This window comes from Benincasa hispida, chromosome 1, assembly GCF_027475165.1.
Source record: "Benincasa hispida cultivar pf3 chromosome 1, pf3_genome.v1.1, whole genome shotgun sequence".
Taxonomy (NCBI): Eukaryota; Viridiplantae; Streptophyta; class Magnoliopsida; order Cucurbitales; family Cucurbitaceae; genus Benincasa; species Benincasa hispida.
The window spans coordinates 37,766,367-37,780,999 of NC_143478.1; the positions used below are offsets into that span (position 1 = coordinate 37,766,367).

The 14,633-nt window shown below is 37.2% G+C and overlaps 1 non-coding gene across 1 annotated transcript; it reads left to right on the forward strand.

Annotated features, from left to right (window-relative positions):
- Positions 1–3,880: 3,880 nt before the first annotated feature.
- Positions 3,881–3,986, forward strand: LOC120070449 (small nucleolar RNA R71). The gene has a single exon (XR_005479945.1). It is a non-coding gene; the product is annotated as a small nucleolar RNA R71 (small nucleolar RNA).
- The last annotated feature ends 10,647 nt before the right edge of the window (positions 3,987–14,633 follow it).

Consider the following 14,633-nt stretch of genomic DNA (forward strand, 5'->3'; position numbering starts at 1 on the left):
AAACATAGCAGACAAATACAAAAGATTAATAGAAACAAAGAACAAAGTAACCAACACCCCCAAACTTATTATACTGGCGCATCATCTCTGCGTTCTTCTACAGGGTCTTCATCCATGAAGCGCAGAGGGTTCCTTAGGTGAGCAAGTAGCAGTGGCAAGGCAAACATTTCGACCAGGACCTGATTAATATACCGTGTTGTGTAGACAAATTGGTCTTGCATTCTTCTTGTTTGTTGCCGCAAGTAATCCTTTAGAACCCTATTTTATTGTTGAAGAGTTTCAATGGACGCGGCTAGTGGTCTGAGTTGATCACTAATGAAAGTTTTCAACTTGTTAATATCAATGTGTGGTTGTGGCGGTGTTGGCTCTTCAGTTCTTTCAACTGGGTCTCCAATATTTCCTGCGTTACTTGACCCTAACCCAGTTGGTTCAAAAATAATTGGAGGCGGCACAAAGGTTGGAATTGGCGCTGGTAAGGGCGAAGGAGGGGGACTAGGGATTTCTTGATCTAAATTGGTAGTCTCGTGCTGCGTTGGATCAAGAATCCCTTCTTGCGGGGCCAAAGGTGAGTTTGGGAGAGGGATGTTTAGGTCTGGCCGCGATTCTTCATCAGTAAACGCATGCTCCGCTTCGTAATCTTCATTCTCCAAAGCTTCATCGCTGTGTTCAATCACTTGGACGTTTGAAAGGTCGAGGTCTGGTTGCCGCTTCCTTGCGAGGTAGGGCAGGCTGGTGTGGCGAACCGCGAAGCACGCGCCTGATCAACTTGATATCCATCAGACCATCGATTTCTTCATAATCATCCCCCAAAGGGATGCCCCACGTTCACACAGCGCATGAATCAGCCAAGGGAAATAGAGTTGTCCTCGTGTTTGGCTTTAATGGCTTTGATTTGGTCCCTTATTATCCTCCCTACGTCTAGAGGAATGCGCTGAATGATGCAGTAAGTGGTCAGGATGCGTTCTTTTGATAATGTTTCATCATGCGTTGTAGGCATGATGCTTTTCTTAATCAAATAATACCATAAGTTTGCGTCTGGTTTTAGATTCCTGGAAGCTAAGATCTTTACTCTACTTCTTGATGTTTGCCATTTGCTTCCAGGTTTGGCCACTATTCTTAACGCATATTCTACTTGGCTTGGAGTCAGATGTTCCAAGATGTGGTTTCCCTCTGCATCTGGGTTACTTGTAATATTGAACACTTCATTAATTTTGTCAGCTGAAAAGCGCACCAAAACACCATCAACGAACGCTGTACTTCTCTTCAAATCAAACTCACTGCTATAAAATTGGCGGACAAGGTTGGGCCAAATCCTCGTATGCCCAATGCATAGTTGACCCCAGCCCATTGCATCCATAGTTTTGGTTATATATGGCGGCAATGGGTTGCGTTTGGGGAAGAAGCCCTTCTCGGCAAGAATGTCACTAAATTGGTGCTTTCTCCATTTGGTCTTTTTAAGTAACGTGTCAGTTACTTTGCGTTTGCCCGCCTCGTGTGCTTTGGCTTCCCGCGCCAGCTCCCTTAATTCATTTTTCAACTCTTTTTGGAGGGCTGACTTCCTTCACCCCTACTTTGCGGGTTAGTATTGCTCCAATTCCTTTTCTAACACTATAGACATTGAGCAGCTCTCATGCGTTGCACCCTCAAGATTAGATGCGAATTGCTTTTCTTCATCCTCCAAAAATAATTTCCTTTTTCTCATCATTCTCTTTTCTTTCGATGACCCTTCATTCGCGTCAGATTGGCGAGGTTGTGACGCGTTCGGGCCAACTTCCCCTTCTCATTCTTCATCTTCTTCTTCCAATCCTGCTTTAAGCATCATCGCATAACGCTCCACTTCATCGATTTCAATTGATGATTCGGTTGGGTCAGGATGCATCACTTGTTCATCTTCTACTTGACCTTGGTTCAAACTTGCCAAAATCACTCCAAAAATTTCTTGATCATCTCTCTGAGCCAATTTCGCAAGCTCTGCGATGTTTCACTCTGATGCAGGACTATCAGAGTTAAGCCTAGGGGGAGTGATTGGTGGGGTGCCAGATGGGGTATGCGGCGACCTAGGAGATGAAATGATCATGGGTGAACGCGGCGGAAGGGGTTGGTGAACTTCTTCTTCTTCAATGAGGTAAATGGTGGCTAAGGGTTAGATGGATAATGGGGGAGGTGGACGCATTGCGGGCGATGGTACGTTGTGGAGATGAGCGGGAATAGGGTCATGCATCACACCCACTGGCGTAATATTTGGAATAAACGATGGTGGGGGGCTTTGTGTAGGGTTTCTTGGCAGCTGCGGAGGAAGAAGGGTGCTGCTGCCTCGGTTTGGCGGGAGTTTTGGGTTTAGGTTTGACGGTGGTTTTGGATTTTTGGTGGGTTTTAGAGGATTTCGAGTTTGTGGTGGTTTTGATGGGTTTCGACCGAGATGGTCGCTGGGATGTAGAGGAAGGCTCGCCGTGCGAAGGCTTGGTCGGAAAGAGGGTTTTTGACGTTCAGCGAGGGTTTGGGAGGGGGGAGGGGGACATTGAAACAGAAGAAGATGAGAAAGAACTTACCAGCGATGCGCTTCCATAGCTCAGTGACTGGTTTTGGCTGTCAGATGCTGAAGACATTGTTGCTGAAGGCTGACCGGCGTAGCGAACTTGATCGAAGTGGTGGTGAAGTTTGGGAGCTAGGGTTTTTTTTTTCAAAGTCGGGTTAAAGAAGATGGAAGAAGAGAGAATATCGAAGATTTGCATTTTATAGCTCTGGGGAGAGAGGATTGTGACGTCAGGCGGCGCCTGACATCCTCATTTATTAAGAAGACGAAAGGACATGGCTAGGGTTTCTAGGCAATCAAGTGTAATGCAAAGACAATAAAACAATGAGTAAACACAAACGCAGTGATAAAATACATAATGCAAAAGAAATGAAGATAGAAGAAGCATCCCTAGAATATGTGTCGATGTGAACGTAGGGATGCTTCGACGCAAGCCTCAGTTGGCTTCGTGTAATACGAGGGATGACTTCTGTCGTTCTACACCATTTTCAATGTAAGACTTCACTCCTTGCCCATTTACTTTGAACGTATTTGTGCCATCCTCCTACGTCGACTCTACTGCTCCGTTGGTATTCCTTGGGGTTTCCGTGTTGTTGGGCAAAACTCCAGGCTACCGATTCTTTATCTCACTCGCAATCTGCCCCACCTGTATCTTCAGAGTTCTAATGGAAGACGCCTGGCTTTTTAGCAATGCGTTGTTCTGGATGATATACTTCTTTAAGAGGTTTTCAAGCAGAGATGTTGAACTCGACGCATGACCTCCTCTATTAAAGGGTGGTTGGTGTGGCTGTTGTGTTGGCTGGAATCTAGGCGGCGGTCCTTGCCTCTGCTGCTGGTTTACCTTTGAGTGGTGTGGCTCCTATTGATTACCTGCCCAAGAGAAATTTGGATGGTTCCTCCATCTGGAATTATATGTGGGTAATCAGAGTGGTGTGGTTATTTTTAATAAAGCATACCGATTGCGGATTTTGTGGGTAATCAGAGTAGGAATGGGGATCTCCACAGCCCACATAGTTAACCATGGGCTGTATGAATGTTTTTACCTGATTTACCTTTTGTAAGTTTGATGCATTCTTCAGTGATATATTCTGGAATAGCCATTTGTGCAGAGAGTGTGGCTGCATTAGAGTCAATAGAATTCACATTCTGAGATCGCCTCTTCCTTTCTGCTCTTGCGTCGTAAGTGTCATCCACCCATTCCACATTATGCGTGGCTATGCGGTCCAGTATTTCCTTAGCTTCATTATAAGATTTGTCCATGATCCGCCAGCTGCAGCTGCATCGGCTGCCCTTTGAGACGCTCTATTTAATTCGCCATAGAAAGTCTCCATCTTGATGGTTAACGGTAATCCATGATTGGGGCAATTCTTGACTAATCCTTTAAAGCGCTCCTATGCGGCACTCAAGGTTTCAGCTTCTTCCTGCTCGAAGTTCATGATCTCTCTCTCTGCCTCCTTGCATTTGTGGTGGGTGGGAAGTATTTCTGCATGAATTTCTCCATCAACTTTTCCCAAGTCGTGATCTCTCCAAGCTCCAAAGAACTTACCTATTGTTTTGCGTCGTCATGCAGAGAATATGGGAATAAAGATAGCCTGGTAGCTTCTTGAGTGATTCCAGGAGTCACAAACAAGTTACACGTCTCCAGGAAAAATTTCATGTGGGTGTGAGGGTCTTCTCCCCGAGCACCCCCAAATTGTTCAGCTGTTTGGAGCATTTTGTAACATCACAGATTTCATCTCAAATCTTATCCCATCTGGCGTTGGATATATGATCCCTGGTGAGAAATCATACAACCCAGGAGATGCACACTCCCACATGGGATGCGTACTACTGTTTGCCATTATGATAGGATTTTGGGCAGCTTGGGCTAGCTGTGGAGCTAAGTTTTAATTTGCTTGTTCGTCCGCCATTTGTTGTTGTCTAGTTTGTTGTCTGAGCAGTTGTTGCCTTAACCTACGACGACGATTAGATCGATTTCTTCGTCGAAATGTCTTTTCAACTTCGGGGCCATATACAAGTTCAGGGGTGCTCTCCTTGCTCATAAATGTTTACAAGCTTCGGCTTAGCTGTAATACTCCCTCAGCTGAAGTTTTCCTACAAAAGATACAAGCAAAATTTCTAGTTAGTTTTGTTGTTGAATCCCCGGCAACGGCGCCAAAAACTTGTTCGTTTATTTTGTAATTCGAGCTTAGGAGTGTATTGTATAAAGTAATTAGAAAAATGTGTAAATATGAATGATGCGTTAGTGATGTGAAACAGGACGCACGACACTCCTCTATAGACGTTCAAGTTTTCCTGACTCAGATGCAAGTATAAATCCAACTCAGGTTCCTGGTAAGTCCAGGGTCGAACTCATGGATTCAGATTAAAGCTAACGCAGACCTTGCGTTGTAATTGTTGTAGAGATATCGTAAGTATATGTAGAAATGAGTTATTTACACTAAACTGCTGTGTGTGTGCAAGAAGATACAAAAGGGTCGAGTAGAGAATGATGGGTCGTGTGAAAATGGAGTTTAATGCAAGTGGTATGTGTCGATCTAAGTTAGATGTACACAAACAAGAATATGATGTGAATGAGATGACTTATTTATGTCCGTTTATGCATTAGACTCTATCGACACTTCTCAATGCGAATATCACACAATACATATCTCTAGGATGTATGCGTCAAACACAAGATGCAATAAAACACCAGTGCGTCTATCTCTAGATGTACTAAGTGTTTCTAACTTGATGTTGACTTACTTATTCTCTCGAATAATTTAAGCTAAAGCTACTTTTACCAATTGATTTAGTTGGTTTAAGCGTTCTAAATGGAATTTTGCATGGAGTTATAGATGCATCCAACATAAACAAGAAATAAACAGTGGCGAAGTATGATAGATCAAATATGTGAATTTATAAAGAAACTGATTGTCTTTACAAAACCAATACTTAATGAAATGAGAAAATGAAAGCGATAAGTAAGATGAAATGAAAGAAGTCAAGTTGCAGAGTACAATCTCTTATCCTTTTTAGCTCAATTCTGGTTCATGTACAACCACTTGTGAAAGAATTGGAAGAAATGTCTCTCTCGAGCTGAGTTTCCTCCTCTCCTTGATCGGCGATGGTGGTGGTTCTCTTCCCTCCCGTTCTTCTCATCACCACAGCACAACTTTACGATCTCAAAATTATGCAGTGCTAAAAGATCTAAGATTCTAAAATTTTTGCTTGTTCATCTGGTGGGATTTCTTCTATTTATAGACTGATATGTAAGTTATCCTTCGTCACTTGAGTACTGAAACATTTGATTGCGTTACCAGAGAGAGCGATACCAGCGAGAGTGGTTCTAGCGAGACTTAATCAGAATGTTTTTTTACAATTTTTTTTCGGAAGAAGTTTATTGATTGAATTTTTATTTCATGCAGGAGTGATTTAAGATGTCAACACGTTTCAGAATACCTGTAGTCAACCGATTTCCCGGTTAAATAATGAGCTTGGCCCACATTGCTAATGCGAACAAGACTGTGAAAGAGAAGCTTACCCCTAGGCAATCAGAGATGTTCAATAGAACAATTTTTGGGCGATTGTAGACATTAACATGGTGTTCAACAACCCAATTATCCATCATATGTTTATGAGAGAAGTGAAGAGCACGGGAGCTGGCTCAATGAGATTCTTCTCTATTGGTTGAAAAGTCGTCACGTTTTCGAAGGATGATTTTTTGTTGATCACTGGTTTGTGGCGATCCCTTATGCGAGTTGATTAGAATGTGTAGTCCTCATATAAACTTGTAATCAAGTATTTCGGTAATTGAGTGACGAAGGACACCTTACATATCAGTCTATTAGAAAAAAGGTACAAGGAATTGGAGTTTGAAGATGACGAGGATGCTGTGAAGATCACTATAGTGTATTACACCAAGGTTGCAATGATGGGAAAGAATAAGCAGAAAAGTGTAGTGGACCTTAAACGTTTTAAGGACGTTCAAAACACAGAGTACTACAACAGTCTAGACTAGGGTACCATTATTTGGGAGAAAACACTGATGCCCTAAAGTCTGCATTGAATGATAAGAGTAGTTTATACAAGACGAAGGTAAAAGGAAATAAAAATTATGTCGTGGAGTACACTTTACGTGGATTTTCACAAGCGTTCCAGGTAAATTTGCTTAACATAATAATCGTGTTGTTTGATTTAACATTACTATTGTTCTTAATATATATTAAATTTTATTTAGGTATAGACGTATGGGATCCTAACAGCATCGATAGCTGGGAACATTGCGGAGCAAAGGAGCAAGGTGGCTTTGCCTCGTATATTATGATGGTTCTGCTCCCACTCAGTATCCTTCAAAGTAGTCGAGAGAGACATATTTGAGTCTAACAATACTTTTACTCTATGTATAATATGTTTATTTGGTTGTTAAATTGACATTAACCATTTTATGCAGACAAAGGTTAAAGAGGATCTTGTTATGATCAATGCTGAGAGGGAGTTTCGAGATGCCCTAGTAGACAGATGACCTATATTCGATCTAGGTACCAATGATGATAGTGCTGAAAGTGGCAGTAGGTCGAGTAGTGTGGGTAGTTTTGAAAGCGACGGTGATGATCATTGTGGAGGTAACAATGATGAACATGAGCATTCTGAGCACGAGGATGCTGAATGTAGAAGGGTGGAGGGAGGGACATACACACCTAGTGATGATATGTTCCATGATGTGGTGGGGGACGTATGCGATGAGAATGAGTGGAGCCCACCTGATGTCCATCTTGTGGATTCCCATGGAGAGCGATCTATGGATGAAGAATGTCCTGAGTGTGCTGCCCGCAGGGAGAGAGTGATCCTAAATTTATTCGTACCTGCGGAGCATTGAAAGCTCACTATCAAGGTTGGATGATCGATATCTAGTTTAAATAGTCGTGTATCCAAGATCGAGGAAAACATGACAGACATGAAAGAAGAATTGTCGGCCATTATATCACTGTTGTAGTCTATGTGCAAGGTTTCCATTTATTATCATTTTATGTTTTTACGTGTTCGTGAACTCATCATTTTAGTTTACTAATTGAAGTAATTGAAGGGTTCCACGGTGATTGAGGTGACGACAAGGTCACCTATCCCACATACAGGTGACGATGGCATGATGTCGCTCATCTCATCTCAGGATCCCGATACCACTGATGTAACTACCTTTCATACTCTCATCCCCTTGTAGGCTAGATCACAGATGAGAATACCGATAATGAGGTTTGAGAGAATTCCTTGAAGCCACTATCGAAGCAATTTTTCAAGGAATTGAACATAGTTTGTGGGTTGAGTGCGATGTAAGTTTCGTAGTCTTGACTTCTTTATAATTGGATATCTTGTACTTTGACAGACATAGTAATTTTTTGTGCAGATCATAAATACTTTATTTCATTTTATGAAAGAAAATTTTTATACTCGACTTGACATGTGCATGCACAAGCTCACTATCTTGCCAATTGGAGTAACGGTAAACTTTGATATATTTTGTTGTTAAGAGTCATTATACTGTGATATATTTCGTTACTTAACTTCTCATTTTATTTTGCAGAGTCACCTTAATGCTTGTAGCAGGATATTTAAACGAATAAAGAATAAGCCGAGACTGGAGGCTACCTTAGTATGGGAGGATGAAGACACATACAAGGAGTATGTCACCGATAAATTCGATGTCAAATGGGCAGATGTGGATTTCGTGTATACGGCAATGAACATCAGTGAGAACTAGATTGTCCTTGCAAAGGACATTAACAGAGGCCATACATTCGTGTTCGATTCAGTTTCGTCATACACACCAATGATGAAGCTGGGTATGTTTCATTCCTTGGCAGCCACAATTGCATGCGAACACGGGATACCAAGTGAGTTGAATTCCTTACACGTGCATTCCTTCGTGTGAAGATTCATAATACCGTCCAATTGATTATCTCACACGCGGACCCGATAACAATCAATAGGCTTAACCCGATATCGTCTGCCCTTATCAACCTCACTTACCAATCGGGTTTCACAGTAGTCAGAGTGCAATGTCATTCGAGAGGCTCAGTAATTCCTCCGTTCGTAGAACAACGATTGGAGCATTTCTTTAACATGTTCAATCAAGCGTATTATGGGCAATAGCCGATACTCTTTAGTTAACGAATTGAAACACTCTGCACTGTTGGACGTCATGTTGTAATATTCGTTCTATTTGATAAACTTGTGCCCACCTTTGAAGACCGATGTCTTCCAGATATTTCGTGACAGTACCATCTCAAAAACTACGGAGTTCATCTCATTTTGTCTGTAACTCTGTCATGCGAAATGTCCTTACTGCATCTCTTGCATCTTTAAATATCCCAACAATCGTACTATCCTTAAAGTTTGTAATAAGATTATGTTCTATGTGCCACGTGCACAATCCATGAAATTTCGTGAGAAAAAAAATGCACGAATAGCATTGTTGATAGATACTATCTGATCAGATACAAATACTAGATTATCGGGTTCTCCGATACTGCATTTCAAATTCTTCATAAACCATTTCCATGATCGATCGGTTTCATTGTCGACTATTGCATATGCTAGTGGGTATAATTAATTGTTCCCGTCCATATAAACTGCAACCAACATGGTCCCTTTGTACTTTCCTTTCAAGTGCGACCCATCAACAATTATTACAGGCCGACAGCTTGCGAAACCTCTAATACAAGACCTTAATACCATAAACATATACTTGAAATGCACATCATCTTCAAGTTCGATCTCAAACACTATACCCGGATTCTCTATTTTTAACGCTTCCCCATAAACATGTAGTATGGAGTATGAATATTCTGGATTACCTCTAGTGAGATCATATGCGGCTTCTCTTGCATGACACGTTTTATCATAATTTATGTTCACGCCATAATCTCTCCTCATATCCTCAACGTATGACAAGGTTTATAAATACGTTCTATATGCCTGTAAATTTATCTTTAATCAACTGACTAACAACCGTAGCAATTTCTTGTCTATGGTCATGATCCAGAATTTCGATGGAACATGTTGTGAACTGCAGTACTTTGTGATCTTGAATATATCATACCCTTCCATTTTCACTACACGAAGGCATAAGACTCCCCAATTCATTTGACAGTGAACAAAGATTTGGCTACTTGTTGACTCTAAATTCAAAATTTTTGTTAATGAACAAAATAGATAATTGCATTTTCAAGTCTTTTTTACTAAAAATAGTTGACCAACTTCAACATCTGTCCCAGATGAAGAGGTACCAGGAATAATCAAATCTCCTTTATGACTTGAAGACACAGATGATGGAATACTAAAGCTGTTGTAGAATAACACACATCTGTACGATCATGATTCATTTCATTTAATCCTGTTGGTTGTTCATTGCCATCCACTGAAGGACCACAACGTTGCTCTGGATGACCGCAATCCATATAATCAAGTTTAGATGATTTCTCATTACCAACAACTGAAGTACCGTCCAATTCTGTATCACCATAATTCATTGAATTCAATCTTGCTCGATTAATGTGGTCATTGTCTATTGATAATGTTGATGGTACAGTGTTCATAGACAATGGAATATCATCCTCTTCCCGATGAAACTCATATGATTCCTCGTATTGTCTGTCCATAGGCATATCATCATAACTCACATTTCCAAACCTCATTCTAATATTTTTGTCCTGATTCAATTTTAGCGTTACAGATAACTGAAGTCTACTAAGATCTTCTCGGAAAAGAAGGAAGCGAACATCATCATTTCTTATGCATTGTAGAAGGGCTTCATATTCAAGTTTATATTTAACTCTCAATATAAGATCGAACTCTGAAGAACTCACATTTGTAACCTTGTAAATGTGAGATTTAAGTTATTCATACTTCAATGTAACATGCACAATGATTCCTGTCAACTCTCCCCCAATATATGTACTTTCATTCTCATCCCAATCACCTCCATATCGAATAAGTGGGCACTTTTCTATTATCCTACAAAGTAAGAGAACATTTGTCATTAAGTTGTACAAGCAATTGAAGTGTACTCTCGCTCTCTTTCTTAATCTTACACTCTCTCTCTTAATCTCGCTCTCCCTCTTACTCTTGTTTTCTCTCTTATTCTTGCCCTCTCTCACTCTCGTTCTATCTCTCGTTCGCTCTCTCCCAATACAAAATTTCGTAATGCTCAATTTCTACATTTCCAGAAATAACATAGCTGTAAAAGAATATAGGTCATCTCTCAATTCCTACATTTCTAGAAATGACCTAATTTACTTAAATACAAAGTATAATAGTTGTAAAATATTTCCCTTTAATTTTATATAAGCCAACAAAGAATGCAAAGTCCCAAATTAACCAACAAAGGATGTAAACCCAAATTGCAAATAAGGCTACAAAAAAAAAAAAAAAAAAACTCATAAATGCTTCAAGCCACTATTGAAGATTTTAGTTTTAATACTCACATAAAACTTTGTATGAGTTTTACAATTTGATTAGATCAAATGTAAAAACTAATATTAAATATATTTTAACAATAAGTTTTCCAACACATAAATCACTTATATGATTAAAATAGAATATTCACTTTCTTTGAACTCTAGTTTTAAATACCTTGAAATTATGTAGATAATTCAAGTGTGTCTTTAACGTTCTTGATGTTTTAGTGAACCAACTCTAACCTCTACAAACATCTTAGTGGTAGAAACTTGTGCTGATAACGTGTGATGAAATAAGAACAATATGAACAGCAACATAACAAGAAAAGCAAGACAAGAGAGACAAGCAGAAGAGAAGTAGTGAACTAATATTGAACTCAATTGTGGTGTGTCTTACAAATGCACCATACACCACTATTTATAGGACATGGAATGGTGTATGCTACAACATAGAATTCAATAGAAGGTTCGTGTACAACATGAAATTCAATGGGAGGCTTATGATATTTGATAACCGTTATGGAGACCTATACTAAATAATATTAATATTATAATATATATTACATTTATAATAGGGGTGTTTTTAAATCAAGTTCATAATACAAGCCGTATGTTATGCATTACATTTCTCTTTTATCACTTTGAAAGTCATCAAAATCAAAGTTAGAGATATAAAATATTTTTACAATTGACAATTTATTGAATGTCCAAAATCTAAGGCAAAAATAGGGTGAGGTAGAAGAATAGTTTAGTGCATACTGATCTAGGTTCAATCATAATTAAAATACTTCCGTGCTCGAGTTAAATAGAATCAAATTATTAGTGGAAAAAATAGAGAAGTAATTTTGTAAAGGTGAAGCATTGTACATACCTCTAAAGAAAATTATTTCAAATGGTAAAACAGTTAAAAATATTTATAAGATATAGTAAAATTTTAGAATTATCAATGATAGACGTTGATAGGACACTGATAGACACTGATAGAAGTTTATCAGAGTCTATCAATATCTATCATTGATAGTTCTAAAATTTTGTTATATTTTATAAATATTTTGGTTCATTTTTCTATATTTGAAAAGAGTCTTACATCTAACATATAAGATTAATTTAAAATTTTCTTTAATTTGATTTAAATCGAAACATAGCTCAAACAAGTGATATTAAACACCTTCCAACAGAGAATGAAACATAGCTGAACAAGTGATATTAAACCGCGACGACTTAAATCTTCCAAAAGCAGGAAACTAGAATCCATCACTCTGTATGTAAAGCAAATTAAACCCTCTGAAAGTACTCCACCATCTCTAATGTTCAAATCTAAAAATCTAACTCTAATTAACGAACCAACTGCCCCAACTCCTTAGATCTTCTACAATAAGGGTGAATATTTTCTTTGAAAGATGAAAACTTCGAAGGAACTGAGAAAGGTATTATAACTGATTATAATGGTTGAAAAGCAACGACAGTCAAATTATCTGGGATATCATCCTTAAATAAAGCTTCAAAAGCATTAGCAAATGAGTCCGTAAGGTAAGGATCTTCAAACCCTCTTTCTTCCTAAAAAGTTTCAGCCTCCACACGAAATTAATTAAAAGATTAATGAATTAGAAATAAAAATTGACTAAGAAAACTCTATCTAAAGATTGTTTTGGCTAGGATGACGTATTTAAGTTGACCTATGAAAACATCTCTACCTATAAACTAACTTGGGGGTTGAATTAGTCAATTGTTATTTGCTATGCTAGAATTGAAATTTATTTGATTATTGAATGTTTAAATTATTCTCGTATGGATAAATTTGTGAGTTTTTGAAATTTATATATAGTGATTATATATATGTGTGTATTTGATTGAATTTCTTTATAGCAAAGTTTGAAAGTTATGCATAATAGCTAATTACTCTTCCTAAAGCTAATTTTGATTTAATACACCTAAAGCTGCATAAATCAATTAGTGTTCATTATTTTTGTCTGCACCTGTAGTTGCACATATTTTAATTAATAAATGCTTATAAGCTAATGAGCATATTTCAAACATGTTATGCTCTTGTATTACCAGTTTGAGAAAGAAAGTTTGAAACATTGTGATGAATATTTATCTAATATCTTTTGAGGTTGAATAAAACATACGAGCAGATGTTTCTATAAAAAATAATGAATTTTGACCAAATAATATAATATCATTCCCTGAAGTGAATGTTCCAATATTAATCATTGAGATCAAGATCATGTTAATAAAGGAAGAAATAATTCTTATATTAAAACCACACATATATAATATTTTGAAGGAAATTTTCATTTTTCAAATGTGATGCAAAAGAGACAATAATCTTGTACCGACCATATAATTAGTAATAAAATCCTTATTACTAAAAAAGAAACGACCTGTAAAAGCAAGCTTTGAGAATTTATTTGAATCTCTTGAGGAAATCATAACTTATCTTTTTAACCCCTAAATATGATATTATGTTATAAGTTTCTTATAATCTCCTGCAGAGATTATTATTGTTTTTGAAAACTTGTATATGAGATATTTGGATTTTTAAATCTTCTGAAGAGAGTAAGAACAAATAATATTTATGTTTTTGCATATAATACATTTGTGCATATCATACTTGAAAGTAGACAATAGGTTTTCAAAAATTCAAATGCTTGAAGCGAAAAGTCAAATATGATATAAAGTTATGTAGACTTGATTAAAGATTTTGAAAAAGAAAACAATATTTTGCCAGAGGACCAAAATTGACAACTGATATACTTTATGCTCTTGTAAATCAAAGAGAGGTTTAGTAAATTTAGAAGGTATACATTGTAATAGATATCATCTAGAAAGATTGATAATAAGAATAATATATGCTATCTATATACTATATCTATTGTCTTCTATGGGAAGTGCATATAGAAAAGTTGTGTTTTTTCTTTTAAATTGTATTCACACATATTTTTGTAGTTGAAATATATGCAATAATGAACCTGAAGTTCATTGATCCAAATATATTTTCCTTTGATATGATGAGTCCTTTTGGGTCAATAGTAAAAATAATTATTGAAAATATACATTGACATCCATTGAAGAATTAGAAGATTCTTCCATCTAATAAATTGTCATGGTGTCCTGTTCTCAAGTGATTAATTATCAAACTCTCACTAGCTAAAATTGAAATTGAACATTTCCTACTTTTGTAACAGATTCATGGTTTTATTATTTTTGTTGGTGTATCCAGTTGATGGTCACATAACATATATACTTATTATTATTTTGTTTTGATAATGCTAATAAGTTTGGATCCCAAAAATTTGATAATTGATTGGGATAAGTGTTGAATATTCTATAGCTTATGTTAAAATAGCAAAACTTCTAGATTTCTATGAGATCATGTTATTATATATGCTTGACCAATGACTAATGAGATTATGACCATAAGCCAAATATATTTTATATGCAAGATATGTAGTAAATGTTTAAATTATTCCACACTAACAATTAAGATGATGGAGCAATTAAAATCTATTTTGAAATTGATTTTACATCAATTAATTATTTTGAACTCCTGAAGGGTTGATTGTTTACTACACAATTTAAATTTTATTAATGAGACAAATTTTCTAACAGTAGGGGAAAAAGTAAATAGAATAAAATACATAAGTATTGTTTCATTTTGATCA